At 38.2% G+C, this 20,125-nt stretch overlaps 1 long non-coding RNA gene across 1 annotated transcript in view; it reads left to right on the forward strand.

The window, feature by feature from the left end:
- The window catches only part of LOC114906978, a 586,545-nt gene that overhangs the window by 89,370 nt on the left and 477,050 nt on the right, over positions 1–20,125 (forward strand). Inside the window, exon 3 of the long non-coding RNA XR_003796584.1 lies at positions 18,772–18,853. This is a non-coding gene — a long non-coding RNA (uncharacterized LOC114906978). The remainder of the gene's footprint in view (positions 1–18,771; positions 18,854–20,125) is intronic.

Below are 20,125 nucleotides of genomic sequence, written 5' to 3' on the forward strand. Positions count from 1 at the left end.
AAGTCGGTGGGGAATTATTTTGACTATTGGAGCATTGTGGCTATGTAGAGGAACAAAACAACATGGATTTCATTTAATAAATTTTATTTAGAAAAAAAGATTAAGGAATAACATGGTTCAACTATTTGTAATTCATATTCTGAAGAATGATAATTCTACATCCCTAAAGATACTAAAATAATGTTAATATTTGATATAACAGCCTGTTAAGACACTATTCTTGGCTGGAATTGATGCTGATCAAATTTCAAGGTAGGTTTGCAGTCAGGTGATAAAGTATTTATAGGCCTAAACACAGCAACACCAAAACAATTCTGGTTTCCTTTTTTTCTGATAAGGTCTCCCAGAATTTTTCTTGGCACCATGAGAGCTCTGTTTCTCACAGTTGCCTGTATTTATTTACCTGCTCCCTCCAATGCCTCTCAGAATGATTTTCAGTAAATACTTCAGGCCTGTTTACATCAAAGCCCCAATAGCATGGGCTATAAAATGTCATATGTGGGTTGAAGGATGAGATTTTGGGGATCCGAGGAACTAAGACAGGATGACCAATGTTATAATAGCTACTCATTGGAGGCAGAATCTCAGGGAGCATCTTACAGCAAAAATTTCTTGTGGTCTTTAGGGAACAAACATGGATTTGGTCACAGGTAAGGTTGATTCTAACATCCAAGGTCAATTCTGGGAGTTTGTGCACATCACGCAGTACCGTTCAAGTTGATGGAGCTCCCTCAGCATCAGGTGGCCCCATAGCCCACCTGGGTCTTTTCTCCAAAATAAGTGGAAAACAGAGATTTTTTTTTCCAAATAAACAAGAGAAGATATCCATTCTTCTAAAATGAGAAGCGACTTTCTGTTCTCAGGTATTTCCTGCAGAAAGAAGAAGGTGGTCACCAGGTAACTGAGCTTTAGTACCATGTTCAAGGGAGCTGGAAGTTTCAGTTTTAGGCTTAAAGAGTAACTGAAAATACTTGAGGCGTTCTGCACCGGATGACCTCACAGGCCTTTCTATCTATACCTCTGTGGACATGGTTCATTAGAAACTGCCAATGCCTCGGAAAGACTTCAAACCACATCTTTTCAATGACAGCCTGAGTTTTACAGGACCTCTCTGTTAACAGCAGCCAAGTGACCTGGCCAGGATTTTTGTTCCATGCCTGAACTCATTCTTTGCTGATAAATTTAAACCTATTCTGGGGGCCAGTCTTTGCACCCTAGAACTCCACAGGGAATTCCACAAGCTCAGTACAGCTGTCACGCAATACTACTCTTATGTGAAATCACCACGTGGAATCCCGGCTACGGCAACCACGGCTTGTGTATCTCCCCCTCCTCTTCCCTAAAAACTGACACACACACCCTGCCGCCCAACTAATTCAGCAAGGTTGTCTAGTTTTATTCTGAGTTTAAGGGTACTTAAACTAGAAAGAGATGTTTTTCTCTCTATATTTATTAAATGAAAGGTTTTGGGTCTACAGAATTGTTCTGGGGAGACTCTTCGCTATTACCCCTTCCTCGTGATGTGTCTTTTCTGGAGCACACAGCACAGGGCAAGGTACTGAGAGGCGACTGTGACTCAGTGTTACAGGGCTTAGTTCTAACCCGGTAATTAACCTGCTTGCATTTAGGCAGCTCTTTAGAGTCTTTCTGAGTCACGGCTTCCTCGTGTGGTCCTGAAGGAGATCTCCTGTGTACCCCATGGGCAAGATGTGTAAGAGAGTTTGGAAAAAAATATAAAGGGCTGCATGTGTGTGCCAGTATAGAGTGGTTTTACACTTACAGAACAGTCATTGCTTTTCCTTTTGCCCTCCTTTTTCCTCTTCTCTATTTTTGCTTTTGTTGTCTCATCTGTTTATTCAACTGGCTTGAGTTAGTGCTTCCAACCATGTGTCAAGATACTATGACAGGCACTGGGGTTTTGAAGATTAATAACAGGTCCTGTCTTGAAATAGTTTATAATCCCATAAGAGAGACACAGCAAACCAAAGAATACCCTTCGAAAACCCCAACAAAGTCATCTTACATGGGCTTTCATCACCCAAGAAGACTTCCTGGATGAGGTGATATTTCAAATGAGGGTTAAAGGAAAAGATGCAGGAGATGGCAAGTTGAAGACGTGGGGAAGCATAACTTCACTAAAAGAGAGGGATGTACAAATGCTCAGGGATAAAGTAGTGTTTAATATTTGGGAATTCAAACCAGCGTGGGATTGCTGCCACACGATGTGAGTGGTGGAGGGAGGGGGCAGGGCATGAGACTAGGATGGTGGTCAGGACCCTTTCAGCTCATACAAAAGATCTCCATCTTTATCCAGGGCTTGAGCAAATGATGAACCATTGCTGCTGTTGTTTAAAGAGAGATCACATCTGTGTCATGGACGTGTGCAGTTGTGTGGGGACCAATTGCGATCTGATAGTTTCCATTTTGAGATCATCCAGATTTGCAACCTACCCTGCTCCTATATAAATTAACTGGTTGCGGGATGTCCTAAATGATTTAAGTTTTAATGGGAGTAATTGGAGTTGCTAAAAATCGGTAGGGGTTTAGTAACCAGACTTGAATGCGTGATTTGATTAAAATCCAAGTGTGAGGAAATGGAACCTCACACTCTAAAACCACAAGCACAGTGGCCATTAAATTGGACTTGGTAGGGCATTTGTAGTCATCATGTCATGGACAAAATAGGTACCGTGACTGACTTAAATTGTCATTTCATGACATTTATTTTAAAAGGACTGAAGGAAATTTGAAAAAAAATTATGATGACTTGCTTGATCATATGCAAAGACACATTAATTTTTACTTTACAAGATATTTAATTCTCTTAAATAATTTCAAAATAAAATGTAGGCATTGTGGTGAAAAATGTCCCTGCAAAAGTTGGTTATTATTATGGTTAGATATTAATCATAATGAAGATTGTGAACCATCATATACCTTTGGTGGATTTGTTGGCAGTGCTGTATCTGTTGCTAGACGCTCCATATTTCTAATGGTAAACATTAATTTATGGAAATTAGTTACATCTAAATTTAAGTACATCAATTAACATTAGGAAGTTTTCAAGGGGGAAGGTTTCTATTGTCACTACTGTTGTTCTTGAAGGCTTATGATTTTTATTAAAATTTTCCAATCCCTGCTACTTATCAGTGGTATCAATAGTATTTTATTAACCCAGGCAATAAAGGTTCATTATGTGTTCTGTACTTATAGGTATTTCGTTTCCTTTCTCCTTTTTCTCCCCTCCCTCTTCCTCTACCTTCTCCTCCTCGTCCTTTTGCTATTCATTACAAGTAATTTTTATTTTTTCTTTTCCCATGCAGTCTTTGGCACTGATTTTGTCAAGCCTTCAGAAATCATTTCAAAGTCTCTTCTTGCTTATTTTTGGATACAGAGTTTCACCCCAAGGGAATTAACCTCCTGACCTTTCCTGGCTCCTAATAACTAACACACCCACTCTAACCCACATTTATCCAATTACAGTTTATCCATAAACTTTGGAAATTAGTTAAAATTACTTAAAAATATTTGTCTTCCATTTACATGGGAATAGCAACCTAGATTCATTTCCTTTTTCAGGTTAAACTGAACAGTTTCTGTGCTTCATACTCAAAGAGACCTGTGGTAGATAATTTTATCTGGTTATTTTCTAACCAGATGCTCATGCAGAGGAACATACCTATTATTCATTTGAGACAAATATGCATGTCATTAGAAGACTCTTCTCAGTAAAGCAATAATCAATTAGTAAATAATAACATTAAATCCAAAGGTCTTTTTTATTTTTGTTTTTTAAAGACTTTAAAAAATTTTTTTATTTATTTTTGGCTGTGTTGGGTCTTCGTTTCTGTGCGAGTGCTTTCTCTAGTTGTGGTGAGCTGGGGCCACTCACTGTCGCGGCCTCTTTTGTTGCGGAGCACAGGCTCCAGACGTGCAGGCTCAGTAGTTGTGGCTCACGGGCCTAGTTGCTCCGCGGCATGTGGGATCTTCCCAGACCAGAGCTCGAACCCGTGTCCCCTGCATTGGCAGGCAGATTCTCAACCACTGCACCATCAGGGAAGCCCTATTTTTGTTTTTTAATAACAAACATTTTTTACCGTGCTCTTTCTGGTTGAAACTATATTCAGTACTCTGCAATTTATGTTTTAGCCTTTATAATGGTAGCAAAGTATTAATATATGCATGAAGAGTTGCAGTGAACATAATTACAGTGGCAAAGTGATAAACACATAGCTATTTTGCCTGGTAATATTATGTGTTTAACAGGTTTATTTGTTCAACAGTTGTAACTTTAATTATATTTCGCCATTTGGGAATTTTAGACATATAACAATCATAGCTCTTCTCTGGCTATTAGTCTAAGAAGATTGCATTCATTATAAAAATAATCTGTATCTGTTTATTTAACTTTTTTCTTAATGCTACACAAGTAAACTAAAAAATGATAACTTTTTTTGCTGCTGGTGTTATGTGACTCATTTGAATGCTAGATAAGTTATTGCCTATTTCTCTGCATGGGAGTGGAAGATGATAAACAGGGTTTTGGCCCCGGGCCTGTTGGGTCACAGGAACAGCACTGAGTTCTCTCCCACAAACTTGGAGTTAGGTGTTAGCCCTCAGGACCCTGGTTCAAGATCATGCTGAGAATCTCCAATGCTTTGGGAAGCAGGCTAACAAAAAATAAACAGGCACTGAAGCTGATAAATGATTGCAGAGGGCCAGACTTCCTAACAGCCAGGCCTGGTCCTTTTGTGTTCAACTACAGCAAAATTATCTCTCTGAAATTCTGCCCTTCAGATAGTGAAGAAAAGATATGGGTAAACCCCAAGGAGGTGAGTTTGTAAGAATGTGATAAACTTATGTTACATCGGTGAGGATTCAAGAAATGTACTAATGGCTCTTTTGCAAATTGCCTATTATAGGATGAGAAGGCAAGGAAGGCTTCAGGACCAAAGGCCTTCTTCTGCCTCCCATCCCCAGATGCCTTTTAAGGAATCTACCTCTGCAGTGCTCTTTTAGCTAGGCCAAATTATTTCTGCAGTACATTTTTTTTTTTAATAAAAGCAGATTTTTCCCCATATGTGGCCTCAAGACACATTTTATTTGGCTTACACAGTGTCGTTGTTGGAGCTATAACTTACACACAGGCAAGGGCACAGATCTTAGGTGTACAATGTGACGAATTGTACTTAAGTATGTTCCCATGTAACCCCCTCTCAGATGAGGATGTGGAACATCTGTGGTACCCCAGAAGGCCCTCTCATCCCCCCGCCTACCCCTTCCCACAGGGTAACTTGCTTAGAGATGTTTATTTATTTATTTTTTTGCTGTACGTGGGCCTCTCACTGTTGTGGCCTCTCCCGTTGCGGAGCACAGGCTCCGGACACGCAGGCTCAGCGGCCATGGCTCACGGGCCCAGCCGCTCCACGGCATGTGGGATCTTCCCGGACTGGGGCATGAACCCGTGTCCCCTGCATCGGCAGGCGGACTCTCAACCACTGCGCCACCAGGGAAGCCCTTTATTTATTTTTTGATTAAAAGCAGATTTAAGGTTAAAAAGATAGTGACAACTTTCTGATAAGATATGGTTATTAATTTTATTATTTTGGGATCAAAGTATTTGAGTACAGCTGTTCATTCCTGATAAGTAGAACTTCAAAGCACAGTGTCATAGATGAAGCAAAAGTTCTTCCTCATTCAATCATTAAACAAATATTCATTGTAATACATAAAATGTGTTAGTTGCTGGAAATAGAAAGATTAAAAAACAAAAAACACACCACAGACCCTGCCCTGACAGGGCTTGTGGTTATGTCCCTATGGGCTGTTATTTTAACTATGGTTGCAAATGTGTATTTGTGTGTTTGCACACACATATTCACACACAGCTTTTATTTATTTTCCCCTTTTTCCCCATATATAAGCCAAAGGAAAAGATCAGATAATGTGATCATCATGTTGAACCAGCCAGATCAGTGACCTTAATATCTTCTTCCTCCCACCCAGGCATAAGGTTAAAAGCATCTTACAAATGCCACGAGGTGAGCTGTCCTGTTCTGCACCTGGTAGATTTACTCTGATATCTTTGGTTGGCATCGTGTTGCCTTGAGACTGGCTTCTGCCTTTTTTGCTCGACCTCTTTAGTTTGGCACTTCCCTTGGACCGTCTGCTTGGTCCTTGACAACCCCTTTTCTAGAATGGGCTTTCATTTTCTCTTGATCCTGCTCTGAAGCCCGTGGACCATCTCCTCAGATAACTCTGGCTGCTGGTGTCCTTTCCTGGGTTGTACCCCTGCTGCTACTTAAACAAAAGTAGAGTTCTGATTGCAGGCTCTTGGTGTTTAAGGAACAAAATTCTCTTGTCCTCAGTATGTATAGTTACAACCAATTTTCCAGTTTCCTGGGTTCCACTGGAAGATACAACTTTTTCCTTGGAAATTCTCTTTCCTTGGAAATCTTGGAATTCTCTTGGAGAATTTCTTTACGATTTACCATCGGTAAGTCATCATTTTTTTTTTCTTAAATAGGTTTTCCTTATAACCTTGAATTAGGGTGCTTTGTAGTGGAGCTCCTGTTTATAAGAACATAGATCTTTTATGTGACCAAAGATCGCCAATTACTAAAACATACACACTCCTGTACTCATAACTCATAATACCTTTATATTTTTTGCATCTGTTGTTTAGGCATTAATTATTCTTACAATATTTAAAGTGAGGATAGGAACCCTCCTTCACAAGTTTAGCTTCCGTTTGAAAGGAAATGCAACTGATGAAGCAATTGCTGTGTATCATAAATTATAGGAATGGGGCATGCATTATAGGGAAAGAAACAGTAAAATATCACAGGACTTTACATACATATGTGTGTATTCTGACAGAGAAGGAAAAACACCACACTCCAGATTTCAAAGTGTTTAATCTGCCATAGCTTTGTTTTTCTCTTTCTTGTTGGTTCCAGTTTGAAATATTTCGTTCTATGTTTTGTGATTCTCTGCAATTAATAGGGTATTTATTTACAAAACAGAGGAAATTGAAGCTTATTCTATATAGACACAAGAATATTGTGACCCTTCAATTCAACAGAGAGGGTAATCCAATAAAAGCAACTGATTTTGTTCCCCCATTCTTGTGCTTTTTCTGAAGTTTGGGATATCATCTACTTTTACCTGTGACACAAATCTTAAATATTTTGACACTCTGGAGGATACGCTGCAGTTGAACCCATAAAATGATGACTGCCTTCTTGGTAGCACTCTGTCTTGATCATTAATGGCATAGCATGCTTTTTCTCCATGTGGTAGGTGCCTGATGTGTGGGGTACACCTTGCATTATATAAAAAATACCATCCTCATCATTTATCCATCTCACCATTGAGCCATTTTTTGAAAAGAGGTATTCTATGAGGAACAGAATAGAATTTCAAACTTTAGCAAAATAATTCAAAATGATTCTTTAGGAAGAATTCAGTTTTGCTGGAAAACCCATTGTTGTTTAATTTTTAAAAGTGTAGGGCTTCCCTGGTGGCACAGTGGTTAAGAATCCGCCTGCCAATGCAGGGAACGTGGGTTCGAGCCCTGGTCCAGGAAGATCCCACATGCCGTGGAGCAACTAAGTCCATGCACCACAACTACTGAGCCTGTGCTCTAGAGCCCGCGAGCCACAACTACTGAGCCTGTGTGCCACAACTACTGAAGCCCACATGCCTAGAGCCCGTGATCCACAACGAGAGAAGCCACTGCAATGAGAAGCCCGCACACCACAACGAAGAGTAGCCCCTGCTCGCGGCAACTAGAGAAAGCCCACGTGCAGCGATGAAGACCCAACGCAGCCAAAAATAAATAAAATAAAATAAAATAATTTATATAAAAAAGAGAAGACATTCTTGCCTTCTTTAAAAAAAAGTGTATTATTTGCTTCTGGCATTGGGTTTGGTATTTTGCAGACCATAGCATAGCAGGAAATATCGCCTTCATGTGTTCTCAAAATCTTCTTTTAGAAGCTGTATTTTTTTCTCAGAAATGTATTTTGGATCTAATAATTTCAAGTTGCTGTTAGATACACATAATAAACAGGTCTTTGACATTATGGTCAAATTATAAGGTCTCCTATAAATTATATGGTCTCCTATATAATTTAGTTGTTTGAGCAGTTATTTGTTTGTTTTGCAAATTTTTGACTTCTTTGTAATTTTCATTTTTTCCAGTGCTTTGATACACCAGACTTTATTATCTGAGAATAAGTTGATATTTTCCTGTGACATTTGCTAGAGTAAAATAAGAGTGAATTGTTGCTTGGTATTCCCCTTCTACATGTGTATGTGCTTACCTTTTTCAGTATGTTAAAGTGTTTCCTTAAAAATTTTAACCAGAGTTCTCCTGACATATTGGTATGTGAGAGTATAGTCAGTTTAAACTGTTCTTCTTCTTTGTTTTTAATACATCTTTATTGGAGTATAGTTGCTTCACAATGCTATGTTAGTTTCTGTTGTACAACAAAGTGAATCAGCCATATGCATACACATGTCCCCATATCCCCTCTCTCTTGAGCCCCCCCTCCCACGCTCCCTATCCCACCCCTCTAGGTGGTCACAAAGCACCGAGCTGATCTCCCTGTGCTATGCAGCTGCTTCCCACTAGCTATCTACCTTACGTTTGGTAGTGTATATATGTCGATGCTACTCTCACTTCTCCCCAGCTTACCCCTCCCCCCTACGTCCTCAAGTCCATTCTCTATGTCTACGTCTTTAATCCTGCCCTGCCACTAGTTCATCAGTACCATTTTCTTTTTTTTAGATTCCATATATATGCATTAGTGTACAGTATTTGTTTTTCTCTTTTGACTTACTTCACTCTTTATGACAGACTCTAGGTCCATCCACCTCACTACAAATAACTCAATTTCATTTCTTTTTATGGCTGAGTAATATGCTTAACATCACTAATTATTAGAGAAATGCAAATCAGAACTACAATGAGGTATCACCTCACATCAGTCAGAATGGCCATCATCAAAAAATCTAGAAACAATAAATGCTGGAAAGAGTATGGTGAAAAGGGAACCCTCCTGTACTGTTGGTGGGAATGTAAATTGATACAGCCACTATGGAGAACAGTATGGAGTCCTTAAAAAACTAAAAATAGAATTACCATATGACTCAGCAATCCCACTACTGGGCATATACCCTGAGAAAACCATAATTCAAAAAGACACATGCACCCCAGTGTTCGCTGAAGCACTATTTACAATAGCCAGGACCTGGAAGCAACCTAAATGTCCATCGACAGATGAGTGGATAAAGATGTGGCACATGTATACAACGGAAGAAACTGTTTTTCCTTTAAAGTCATGCATGACAGTTTAAAATAATAAACGTATATGGATAATCAACATTTTTCTTTAAAAATCAAAAAACCCCAGCTTTGCATAGTGAGGGATGTTGGTGATAGATCAGGCGGAAATGGTCTCTGGAAATGAGAGCCTGAGCTTGAGTCCCCACCCTTTCCCTTATACGTTCTGCAACTTAGGGCAAGGCACTTAACCATTCTCAGTCTTACTTTACTCATCTTTAAAACAGGAATAATAATGGTCTTGCCTCTTAGGGTTATTGTAAGAATAAAATGAAGTTATGCTTACAGATGTTTAGCTCCATGTCTTTTATAGAGTAAGGACTCAATAAATGGGAACTATTATATTATAGCTACCTATCTTATTAGCTTACATAGACTATATAAAGCATTTTTATATTTATTCAGAGATGTATATGTCCAAGGCTTAGCTCGACATGATTTTATGTGATTAGTAAATGCCAGCACATTTTTTATGGAGGGATCAACCAATAAATTACACCCAGTTGACCTTTGGGAAAATCTTATGAAAATCACACGTGGCTGAATTTTGGGAATCATAACCAACCGTTATATATAAAATCATGTCATTAGATATAAGCAAAAAGGAATGCTGCTGATATTGAACCTTTAAGTGTTAACCTTTGATACTGTACATACTAAAGGACTCCCTATAGGTGTGTGATCAAGTGAATGGTATAATAATACAGGGTTTGAGGAAGACATTCCTGAGTATTGTTACACGGTCAGCAGAATCTAGGAGAGTAAGGAGTAAAAAACTCTGTCTGAGAAGTTTCCATAAAGATAATATAGACCTATTTTTTGATATAATAGACCTAATTTTTTTTATGCTAAGTCATTACTTGGTCAATGTAGGCAGTTAGGAATATTTTAAAATGCGTTTTGAGTATTTATTACCTCTGTTTAAAAATATAATTTATTTAGGGCTTCCCTGGTGGCGCAGTGGTTGAGGGTCCGCCTGCCGATGCAGGGGACACGGGTTCGTGCCCCGGTCCGGGAAGATCCCACATGCCGCGGAGCGGCTGGGCCCGTGAGCCATGGCCGCTGAGCCTGCGTGTCCGGAGCCTGTGCTCCGCAACGGGAGAGGCCGCAACAGTGAGAGGCCCACATGCCACACACACACACACACACTATATATATATATATATATATATATATATATATATATATATATATATATACACATATATATATATAATTTATTTAATTGCAAGTTCACATAATTCAATTTTTGACAGCTGTTTTTAACAATCAGTCCATAATGTCTCTGAAAAACAGCTTTCAGAAATCAGTAAAGCACACCACTGCGTGTGGTGAGAGCCAGGATGCAGTGGAATGTGGCTTTCCTGGTCAAGCCCACAATGTCCACCTTTCTTGCCTCCCAGACAATCTGCTCCCCTACCTCTCTGCTCCAGCCACACTCCAGGACCTCGCTCAGACTTCTCCTGTAGAAGCAGCACTCCTGCCATCTTGGACAAATGAAGGAATTTGACTCATGCAGATTATGGCCCTCTTACAGATACTACATGTTTATAATGTGAACCCCTTGGGATCTTTCTGTATGATCCCAGAGGAAGTCATGAACTACCACCAATTTTCTATTGTTCTTTTATATTTTCAAAGCACTAAACTATTTTTTTTTTTGAGAAACCTGTTAGCTATAATATGTAAAGTTTGCCAATGAGAGAACCAAGGAAACAAAGGAATCACCAAGATTTATAAAACAAAATCACTGTAAACCAAGATTTACAACTTCTGAACCGTTACTTTCAATCTCACTCTGTTCACTTTGGTCATATAGACCATTCTGGACAAAATGGAGAATATGTATAATTATAGTCCAGAACACAAGTTTTTCAAAATTCCAAATTGAGTTCGATTTACCTGTTTGTTTCTCAAAATTGCTTATTAAAGCAGTTTTTGACTATGACTAGGATTGTAAACATGTAAGTATTGAAGTAGGACCAGTGCTATTTTCCCCAAACTTAGAACAGGAAATGTTGGCAAGAATATAAAACTCTTCTTGGATGGTTTCCCACTGGCTTCCAAAGAGGATAGATAAGCAATGTATGAATACCCAAACTTTTACTTTTTTTTTATCTTCAGTAAATCCTTATACAAACTTTAAAAATCCCATCCACCACTCATTTATCTGCACAATATATTTGGAAACAATAAAGGAAAATCAGTGAGGCATTGAGTTGGCAGGAGAGTGGAACCTGAATTCCGTGCTTGACTTTGAAAAGCACAGCTGTAGCTGTGCTGCTGGGACAGTCCACTGGGAGAGGAAGCCCGATGATAAGCCAGGAGAACATGCTGCATTTGGTGTCTGTGGAAATGGTGGGGCTCAAGTGTGTGGACGAGAATCCCTAGCAACATACCATTGATCATCTTGAACTCAGTCATCTGAGCTGATGAAATGGATGTCCCACAGTGTAAAGGAGCTGCCACCCAAAATACACTTTAGATCCTCCACCTGCCAATACTACTGGGGATGATGAGTAAGCTGGTAACAGCAGAAAAATGTAAATAAAGTGTTAGTATAAAGCCCGTGGTAGGCATTTATTGAATTTACAAGTATTCTGAGAGTGAGAACAAGAGGGAAAGAGAGAGAGGGGGCACGCAGTCTTGGTGTTGGACGCAAATATAAGAAATTATCTATTTACACAGTCCCTCTGTTCATTAGATGAAATATAAATTATTTTAGGTGCCTAAATATCATAAAGAAAGAGGAGATTCTATAGCTTTCAGTTGTACATCACTCAAAGGAAATGGGCTAAACTTGTTCTAGACTACATAGACTAGAGCTTCTGTTTTTGTTTTGCAAATCCTAGAGTTCTGTCTACAAATCCATCAATAAAATCTACTTATTTCTTAAGTTAAACATATAATGATCTTTTGAGTATTCAGATCTAAAATTTTTATTGCCAATTATGTTTGTTGATTGCCACATATGTACAATGCTCTCCCTTAATTTTCTTTTTCTTTTTTGGTAAAAATGTCACATCAGTCTTAACAATAAAGATTGTAATATTATTATTATTTACAGATTTGGGATTAATAGAATGGATATTGACATGCTTGGTGGTTATGGACCTAATTCTGAAAGAACAAACTCTGTGTGTTTTATTCCATATTTTTAAATTGGTTTTTTACTGAAGTATAGTTGATTTACATATTCCATATTTTTTTAACTTCACTACAGTTACCCTATATTACCCATAGCATAACCTTTTTGGGTATGTTCTTCAATTGTTTGTACATGTGTCACTTTTCTGAACTCAACATATGAGACATAGACAACCCTCAGGGACTCTCTTTGAATTGCTCTAGAATGGAATGGATAATGGTGACACCATTAAATGGAAAAATTTTTCTTTAAATTTTATTTTATTTACTTTTTTATACTGCAGGTTCTTATTAGTCATCAATTTTATACACATAAGTGTATAAGTGTCAATCCCAATCGCCCAATTCATCACACCCCCACCCCCACCACCCCACTGCTTTCCCCACTTGGTATCCATACGTTTGTTCTCTACATCTGTGTCTCAATTTCTGCCCTGCAAGCCAGTTCATCTGTACCATTTTTCTAGGTTCCACATATATGCATTAATATACGATATTTGTTTTTCTCTTTCTGACTTACTTCACTCTGTATGACAGTCTCTAGATCCATCCACGTCTCAACAAATGACCCAATTTCTTCCCTTCTTATGGCTGAGTAATATTCCATTGTATATATGTACCACATCTTCTTTATCCATTCATCTGTCAATGGGCATTTAGGCTGCTTCCATGACCTGGCTATTGTAAATAGTGCTGCAGTGAACATTGGGGTGCATGTGTCTTTCTGAATTATGGTTTTCTCTGGGTATATGCCCAGTAGTGGGATTGCTGGGTCATATGGTGATTCTATTTTTACTTTTTTAAGGAACCTCCATACTGTTCTCCATAGTGGCTGTATCAATTTACACTCCCACCAACAGTGCAAGAGGGTTCTCTTCTCCACACCCCTCCAGCATTTGTTGTTTGTAGATTTTCTGATGATGCCCATTCTAACTGGTGTGAGATGATACCTCACTGTAGTTTTGATTTGCATTTCTCTGATAATTAGTGATGTTGAGCAGCTTTTCATGTGCTTCTTGCCCATCTGTATGTCTTCTTTGGAGAAATATCTGTTTAGGTCTTCTGCCCATTTTTGGATTGGGTTGTTTGTTTTTTTAATATTGAGCTGCATGAGCTGTTTATATATTTTGGAGATTAATCCTTTGTCCGTTGATTCATTTGCAAATATTTTCTCCCATTCTGAGGGTTGTCTTTTCATCTTGTTTGCGGTTTCCTTTGCTGTGCAAAAGCTTTTAAGTTTCATTAGGCCCCATTTGTTTATTTTTGTTTTTATTTCCATTACTCTAGGAGGTGGGTCAAAAAGAATCTTGCTGTGATTTATGTCAAAGAGTGTTCTTCCTCTGTTTTCCTCTAAGAGTTTTATAGTGTCCATTCTTACATTTAGGTCTCTAATCCATTTTGAGTTTATTTTTGTGTATGGTGTTAGGGAGTGTTCTAATTTCATTCTTTTACATGTAGCTGTCCAGTTTTCCCAGTACCACTTATTGAAGAGGCTGTCTTTTCTCCATTGTATATCTTTGCCTCCTTTGTCATAGATTAGTTGACCACAGGTGCGTGGGTTTATCTCTGGGCTTTCTATCTTGTTCCATTGATCTTTGTTTCTGTTTTTGTGCCAGTACCATGTTGTCTTGGTTACTGTAGCTTTATAGTATAGTCTGAAGTCAGGGAGTCTGATACCTCCATCTCTGTTTTTTTCCCTCAAGATTGCTTTGGCTATTCGGGATCTTTTGTGTCTCCATACAAATTTTAAGATTTTTTTGTTCTAGTTCCGTAAAAACTGCCATTGGTAATTTGATAGGGATTGCGTTGAATCTGTAGATTGCTTTGGGTAGTATAGTCATTTTCACAGTATTGATTCTTCCAATCCAAGAACATGGTATATCTCTCCATCTGTTGATATCATCTTTAATTTCTTTCATCAGTGTCTTATAGTTTTCTGCATACAGGTCTTTTGTCTCCTTAGGTAGGTTTATTCCTAGGTATTTTATTCTTTTTGTTGAAATGGTAAATGGGAGTGTTTCCTTAATTTCTTTTCCAGATTTTTCATCATTAGTGTATAGGAATGCCAGAGATTTCTGTGCATTAATTTTGTAAACTGCTACTTTACCCAATTCATTGATTAGCTCTAGTATTTTTCTGATAGCATCTTTAGGATTCTCTATGTATAGTATCATGTCACCTGCAAACTGTGACAGGTTTACTTTTCTTCTTTTCCAGTTTGTATTCCTTTTATTTCTTTTTCTTCTCTGATTGCCATGGCTAGGACTTCCAAAACTATGTTGAATAGTAGTGGTGAGAGTGGACATACCTTGTCTTGTTCCTGATCTTAGAGGAAATGCTTTCAGTTTTTCACCATTGAGAATGATGTTTGCTCTGGGTTTGTCGTATATGGCCTTTATTTTGTTGAGGTAGGTTCCCTCTATGCCCACTTTCTGGAGAGTTTTTATCATAAATTGGTGTTGACTTTGGCAAAAGCTTTTTCTGCATCTATTGAGATGATCATATGGTTTGTATTCTTCAATTTGTTAATATAGTGTATCACATTCATAGATTTGCACATATTAAAGAGTCCTTGCATTCCTGGGATAAATCCCACTTGATCATGGTGTATGATCCTTTGAATGTGTTGTTGGGTTCTGTTTGCTAGTATTTTGTTGAGAATTTTTGCATCACTATTCATCAGTGATATTGGTCTGTAATTTTCGTTTTTTGTTGTATATTTGTCTGGTTTTGGTATCATGGTGATGGTGGCCTCATAGAATGAGTTTGGGAGTGTTCCTTCCTCCACAATTTTTTGGAAGAGTTTGAGATGGATGGGTGTTAGCTCCTCTCTAAATGTTTGATAGAATTCGCTTGTGAAGCCATCTGGTCCTGGACTTTTGTTTGTTGGAAGATTTTTAATCACAGTTTCAATTTCATTACTTGTGGTTGGTCTGTTCATATTTTCTATTTCTTCCTGGTTCAGTCTTGGAAGGTTGTGCATTTCTAAGAATTTTTCCATTTCTTCCAGGTTGTTCATTTTATTGACATAGAGTTTCTTGTAGTAGTCTCTTAGGATGCTTTGTATTTCTGTGGCGTCTGTTGTAACTTCTCCTATTCATTTCTAATTTTATTGATTTTAGTCCTGTCCCCCTTTTCCTTGATGAGTCTGGCTAATGGTTTATCAATTTTGTTTATCTTCTCAAAGAACCAGCTTTTAGTTTTTTGATCTTTGCTATTGTTTTCTTTGTTTCTATTTCATTTATTTCTTCTCTGATCTTTATGATTTCTTTCCTTCTACTAACTTTGAGTTTTGCTTGTTCTTTTTTCTGTAGTTCCTTTAGGTGTAAGTTTAGATTGTTTATTTGACATTTTTCTTGTTTCTTGAGGTAGGCTTGTATAGCTATAAACTTCCCTCTTAGAACTGCTTTTGCTGTATCCAATAGGTTTTGGATATCATGTTTTCATTGATATCCAAATGAAATATCATGTTTTCATTGATATCCGTTTTCAATGAAAACGTCATGTTTTCATTGTCATTTGTCTCTAGCTATATTTTGATATCCTGTTTGATTTCTTCACTGATCTCTTAGTTATTTAGTAACGTATTGTTTAGCCTCCATGTGTTTGTGTCTTTTACGTTTTTTTCCCTGCTATTGATTTCTAATCTTATAGCATTGTGGTCAGAAAAGATGCTTGATATGATTTCAATTTTCTTAAATTTACTGAGGCTTGATTTGTGACCCAAGAAATGATGTATCCTGGAGAATGTGCCGTGCGCACTTGAGAAGAAAGTGTAATCTGCTGTTTTTGTATGGAATGTCCTATAAATATCAATTAAATCTATCTGGTCTGTTATGTCATTTAAAGCTTCTTTTTCCTTATTTATTTTCATTTTGGATGATCTGTCCATTGGTGTAAGTGAGATGTTAAAGTCCCCCACTATTATTGTGTTACTGTCAATTTCTTCTTTTATAGCTGTTAGCAGTTGCCTTATGTATTGAGGTGCTCCTATGTTGGGTGCATATATATTTATAATTGTTATATCTTCTTGGATTGATCCCCTGATCATTATGTAGTGCCCTTCCTTGTCTCTTGTAACATTATTTTAAAGCCTATTTTATCTAATATGAGTATTGCTACTCCAGCTTTCTTTTGATTTCCATTTGCATGGAATATCTTTTTCCATCCCCTCACTTTCAGTCTGTATGTGTTCCTAGGTCTGAAGTGGGTCTCTTGTAGACAGCATATAGATGGTTCTTGTTTTTGTATCCATTCAGCAAGCCTGTGTCTTTTGGTTGGAGCATTTAATCCATTCACGTTTAAGGTAATTATTCATATGTATGTTCCTATTACCATTTTCTTAATTGTTTTGGGTTTGTTTTTGTAGGTCGTTTTCTTCTCTTGTGTTTCCCAGTTAGAGAATTTCCTTTAGCATTTGTTGTAGAGCTGATTTGGTGGTGCTGAATTGTCTTAGCTTTTGCTTGTATGTAAAGCTTTTGATTTCTCCATTGAATCTGAATGAGATCCTTGCCGGGTAGAGTAATCTTGGTTGTAGGTTCTTCTCTTTCATCACTTTAAGTATATCATGCCACTCCCTTCTGGCTTGTAGAGTTTCTGCTGAGAAATCAGCTGTTAACCTTATGGGAGTTCCCTTGTATGTTATTTGTCATTTTTCCCTTGCTGCTTTCAATAATTTTTCTTTGCCTTTAATTTTTGCCAGTTTGATTACTATGTGTCTCAGCATGTTTCTCCTTGGGTTTATCCTGCCTGGGACTCTCTGCGCTTCCTGGACTTGGGTAGCTATTTCCTTTCCCATGTTAGGGAAGTTTTTGACTATAATTTCTTCAAATATTTTATCTGGTTCTTTCTCTCTCTCTTCTCCTTCTGGGACCCCTATAATGCGAATGTTGTTGGGTTTAATGTTGTCCCAGAGGTCTCTTAGGCTGTCTTCATTTCTTTTCATTCTTTTTTCTTTATTCTATTCCACAGCAGTGAATTCCACCGTTCTGTCTTCCAGGTCACTTATCCGTTCTTCTGCCTCAGTTATTCTGCTATCGATTCCTTCTAGTGTAGTTTTCATTTCAGTTATTGTATTGTTCACCTCTGTTTGTTTGTTCTTTAATTCTTCTATGTCTTTGTTAAACATTTCTTGCATCTTCTCGATCTTTGCCTCCATTCTTTTTCCGAGGTCCTGGATCATCTTCACTATCATTATTCTGAATTCTTTTTCTGGAGGTTGCCTTTCTCCACTTCATTTGATTGTTTTTCTGTGGTTTTATCTTGTTCCTTCATCTGGTACATAGCCATCTGCCTTTTCATCTTGTCTTTCTTTCTGTGAATGTGATTTTTTTCCCACAGGCTGCAGGATTGTAGTTCTTCTTGCTTCTGCTGTCTGCCCTCTCGAAAACATTTTTTAAAGTATTGGTAAAGTGATATACCATTGATACTTTAAGAGTGGGAATGACTATAATGGTATTTGTAGCTTTCTGCTTTCTTATATACCCGTATTAAATGGAAATTTCCTAGTTTTATAGAGAAAAGAATGTATTTTGTTAATTCATTTAACATTCATTTATTGAGGAAATGCCAATGCTAGTTTATAAAAGAGAGAGGACCCATGATTTTCATGACGATTGTATACTAGTGGGAAAGGAAGAAAATAACTATGTCACAGATACAATAATTTCATATCCAGATAAGTTTTATGAAGAAGGTCAAGTAGGGTACTGTATTGGAGTTTGGGTGGTAGTGAAAACTTTTAGGAAACAATGTGAGCGAAGGCCTCTTTGAGCTTATTGCATTTAAACTGAGACTTGAATGCTGAGGAGGAGCCAGCATCCAAAGACATTGGGAATTAACACTGTGGAATCTGAGACTGGAATGCATTTTCCAGGTATGAAAAGCCGTAACATTTTAATTAAACACCTGGCCCAGAGCTAGAATTCATCTGTGAGCCACAGTGGCACCTTTTCTATACTTGCGTCGTTGAATTCTGACTTATGGGAGTCCAAGAGAACCTGTTTGTGTAACTAACAAGCATTCGATCTAACTTCTAAACAAGACTGTCTGAGACTATAGGTTCTCTTCCCTTTTATGAGATCACTGTGACAGGGACTATGGACGTAAATCCCCAAACCCCTTTGTCTTCTTCTGGGGTACATAGTAGATAACATTTCTCAACATCCGCTGCCATTAGGTGTTGCCATGTGACTAATCTGTAGTGAAGAGGATGTGAATGGAAGTGATGAGTGCCTGCACACATTCCTCTCTCCTCTTTCCCCATGTGCTTGCAGAATTCCAAGAACCTCAAGGACCTGGAAGAGGGTGGATCCACAAAGCAGATAGTGCCTGGATCGCTACATAGTCACATGCAAGGTGAGCTGCTATTCTGGAATACTTATTTTGGCCTCAACGTGAGAAAATAATCAACTTCCTCTTTTGTTAAGTCATTGAGTATCTGTTAAAGCAGCAGGTGTTGCACTATAACTAGCCTAATATACCTACTACATCTTTTTCTATATCTATACTGTCTGGATTCTCACTCCTTTTCTTGCTAAATATCCTACAACACAGCCTCCAAAGTACTCTCTGTTGCCCAGATGTCTCTGCATCTCCCTAATTCAGAATTAACGAGCAGCAGATTTCAGAGGTGGAGGGTCTACAGACCTAGAGGATGTCAGTCACAGGTGTGTCCATCATCTTAGGGTATGAGAGGATAGCAGGGACAGAGATTCTACAAGCTGTGATCCTTTATTCCCTGTATGGCTTAATGCATCCTTTGGACCAACTTCTAGCAAAGCTTCCAGAAGCCCAAGTATCAGGCTCTTTCCTAGTTTAGGGACTTAAGGTGTGCCTGATTCAGCATGGTGAGAATGAGAGAGAATGCAAGGTACATCTTGCTCAAATTGAAACCTTCCTGATGTAAAATATGAGTCCCCTTTAATTTAAGAAGTCATACTTTAGTGCCCTTTCTGCTATACGTACTCTCTCTCCCTTTCACACAAGGCTCTCTCCTTTGTTTCTTGTGTCTTTCCATTTGTCTTCAAGTGACATGTGATTTAATGCTTACTGTAAGGCCTTACGGCTTCCATGCAGAATGGTGGGAAATTACACTGAGAGTGGTATTAAGCTATTTTCAAGAATCAAACAAGGGGAGAGAGACTTAAAGTTCAGTTTCAGACACATGAGTGAAGCATGAGAAGAGCTTCCTCTTCCTGACTGTTTTGCATCGCACAGAGAAGGAAAAATGTTTCTTCTTTGGAGACCTTTCCATTCTCATCTTCTGGTTTGAAGCTCTGAAGGATGTTAGCAACACTGAGTATAAGTTATGACTCTTCAATGTATAGGTTAAAAAACTGGGACCAAGAATGTTGGGGGCAAAGAATGGGCTTTGAAGCCAGACCAGTCAGAGTTGGAAACTTGGCTCTGCCTTTTTCTATTTCCATGTCCAGGTCTCAGTTTTCTGCTTTGGATAGCAATTTGTCTATGTTAAAATAATTCAAAATACACATGCCAAATAACTCGACCATTCTACCACTAGATGTTCTCCCTCTTGACACAGTAATACATGCTCACAGGGAGTCATATAATGATGGTTATTGTACTGCTGTTTGTAATCACAAACATACAAATGAAAAAAAAAAAAAA

The sequence above is a fragment of the Monodon monoceros genome, unplaced genomic scaffold, assembly GCF_005190385.1.
Source record: "Monodon monoceros isolate NGI ecotype Baffin Bay Population unplaced genomic scaffold, NGI_Narwhal_1 Super_Scaffold_3, whole genome shotgun sequence".
Classification (NCBI taxonomy): Eukaryota; Metazoa; Chordata; class Mammalia; order Artiodactyla; family Monodontidae; genus Monodon; species Monodon monoceros.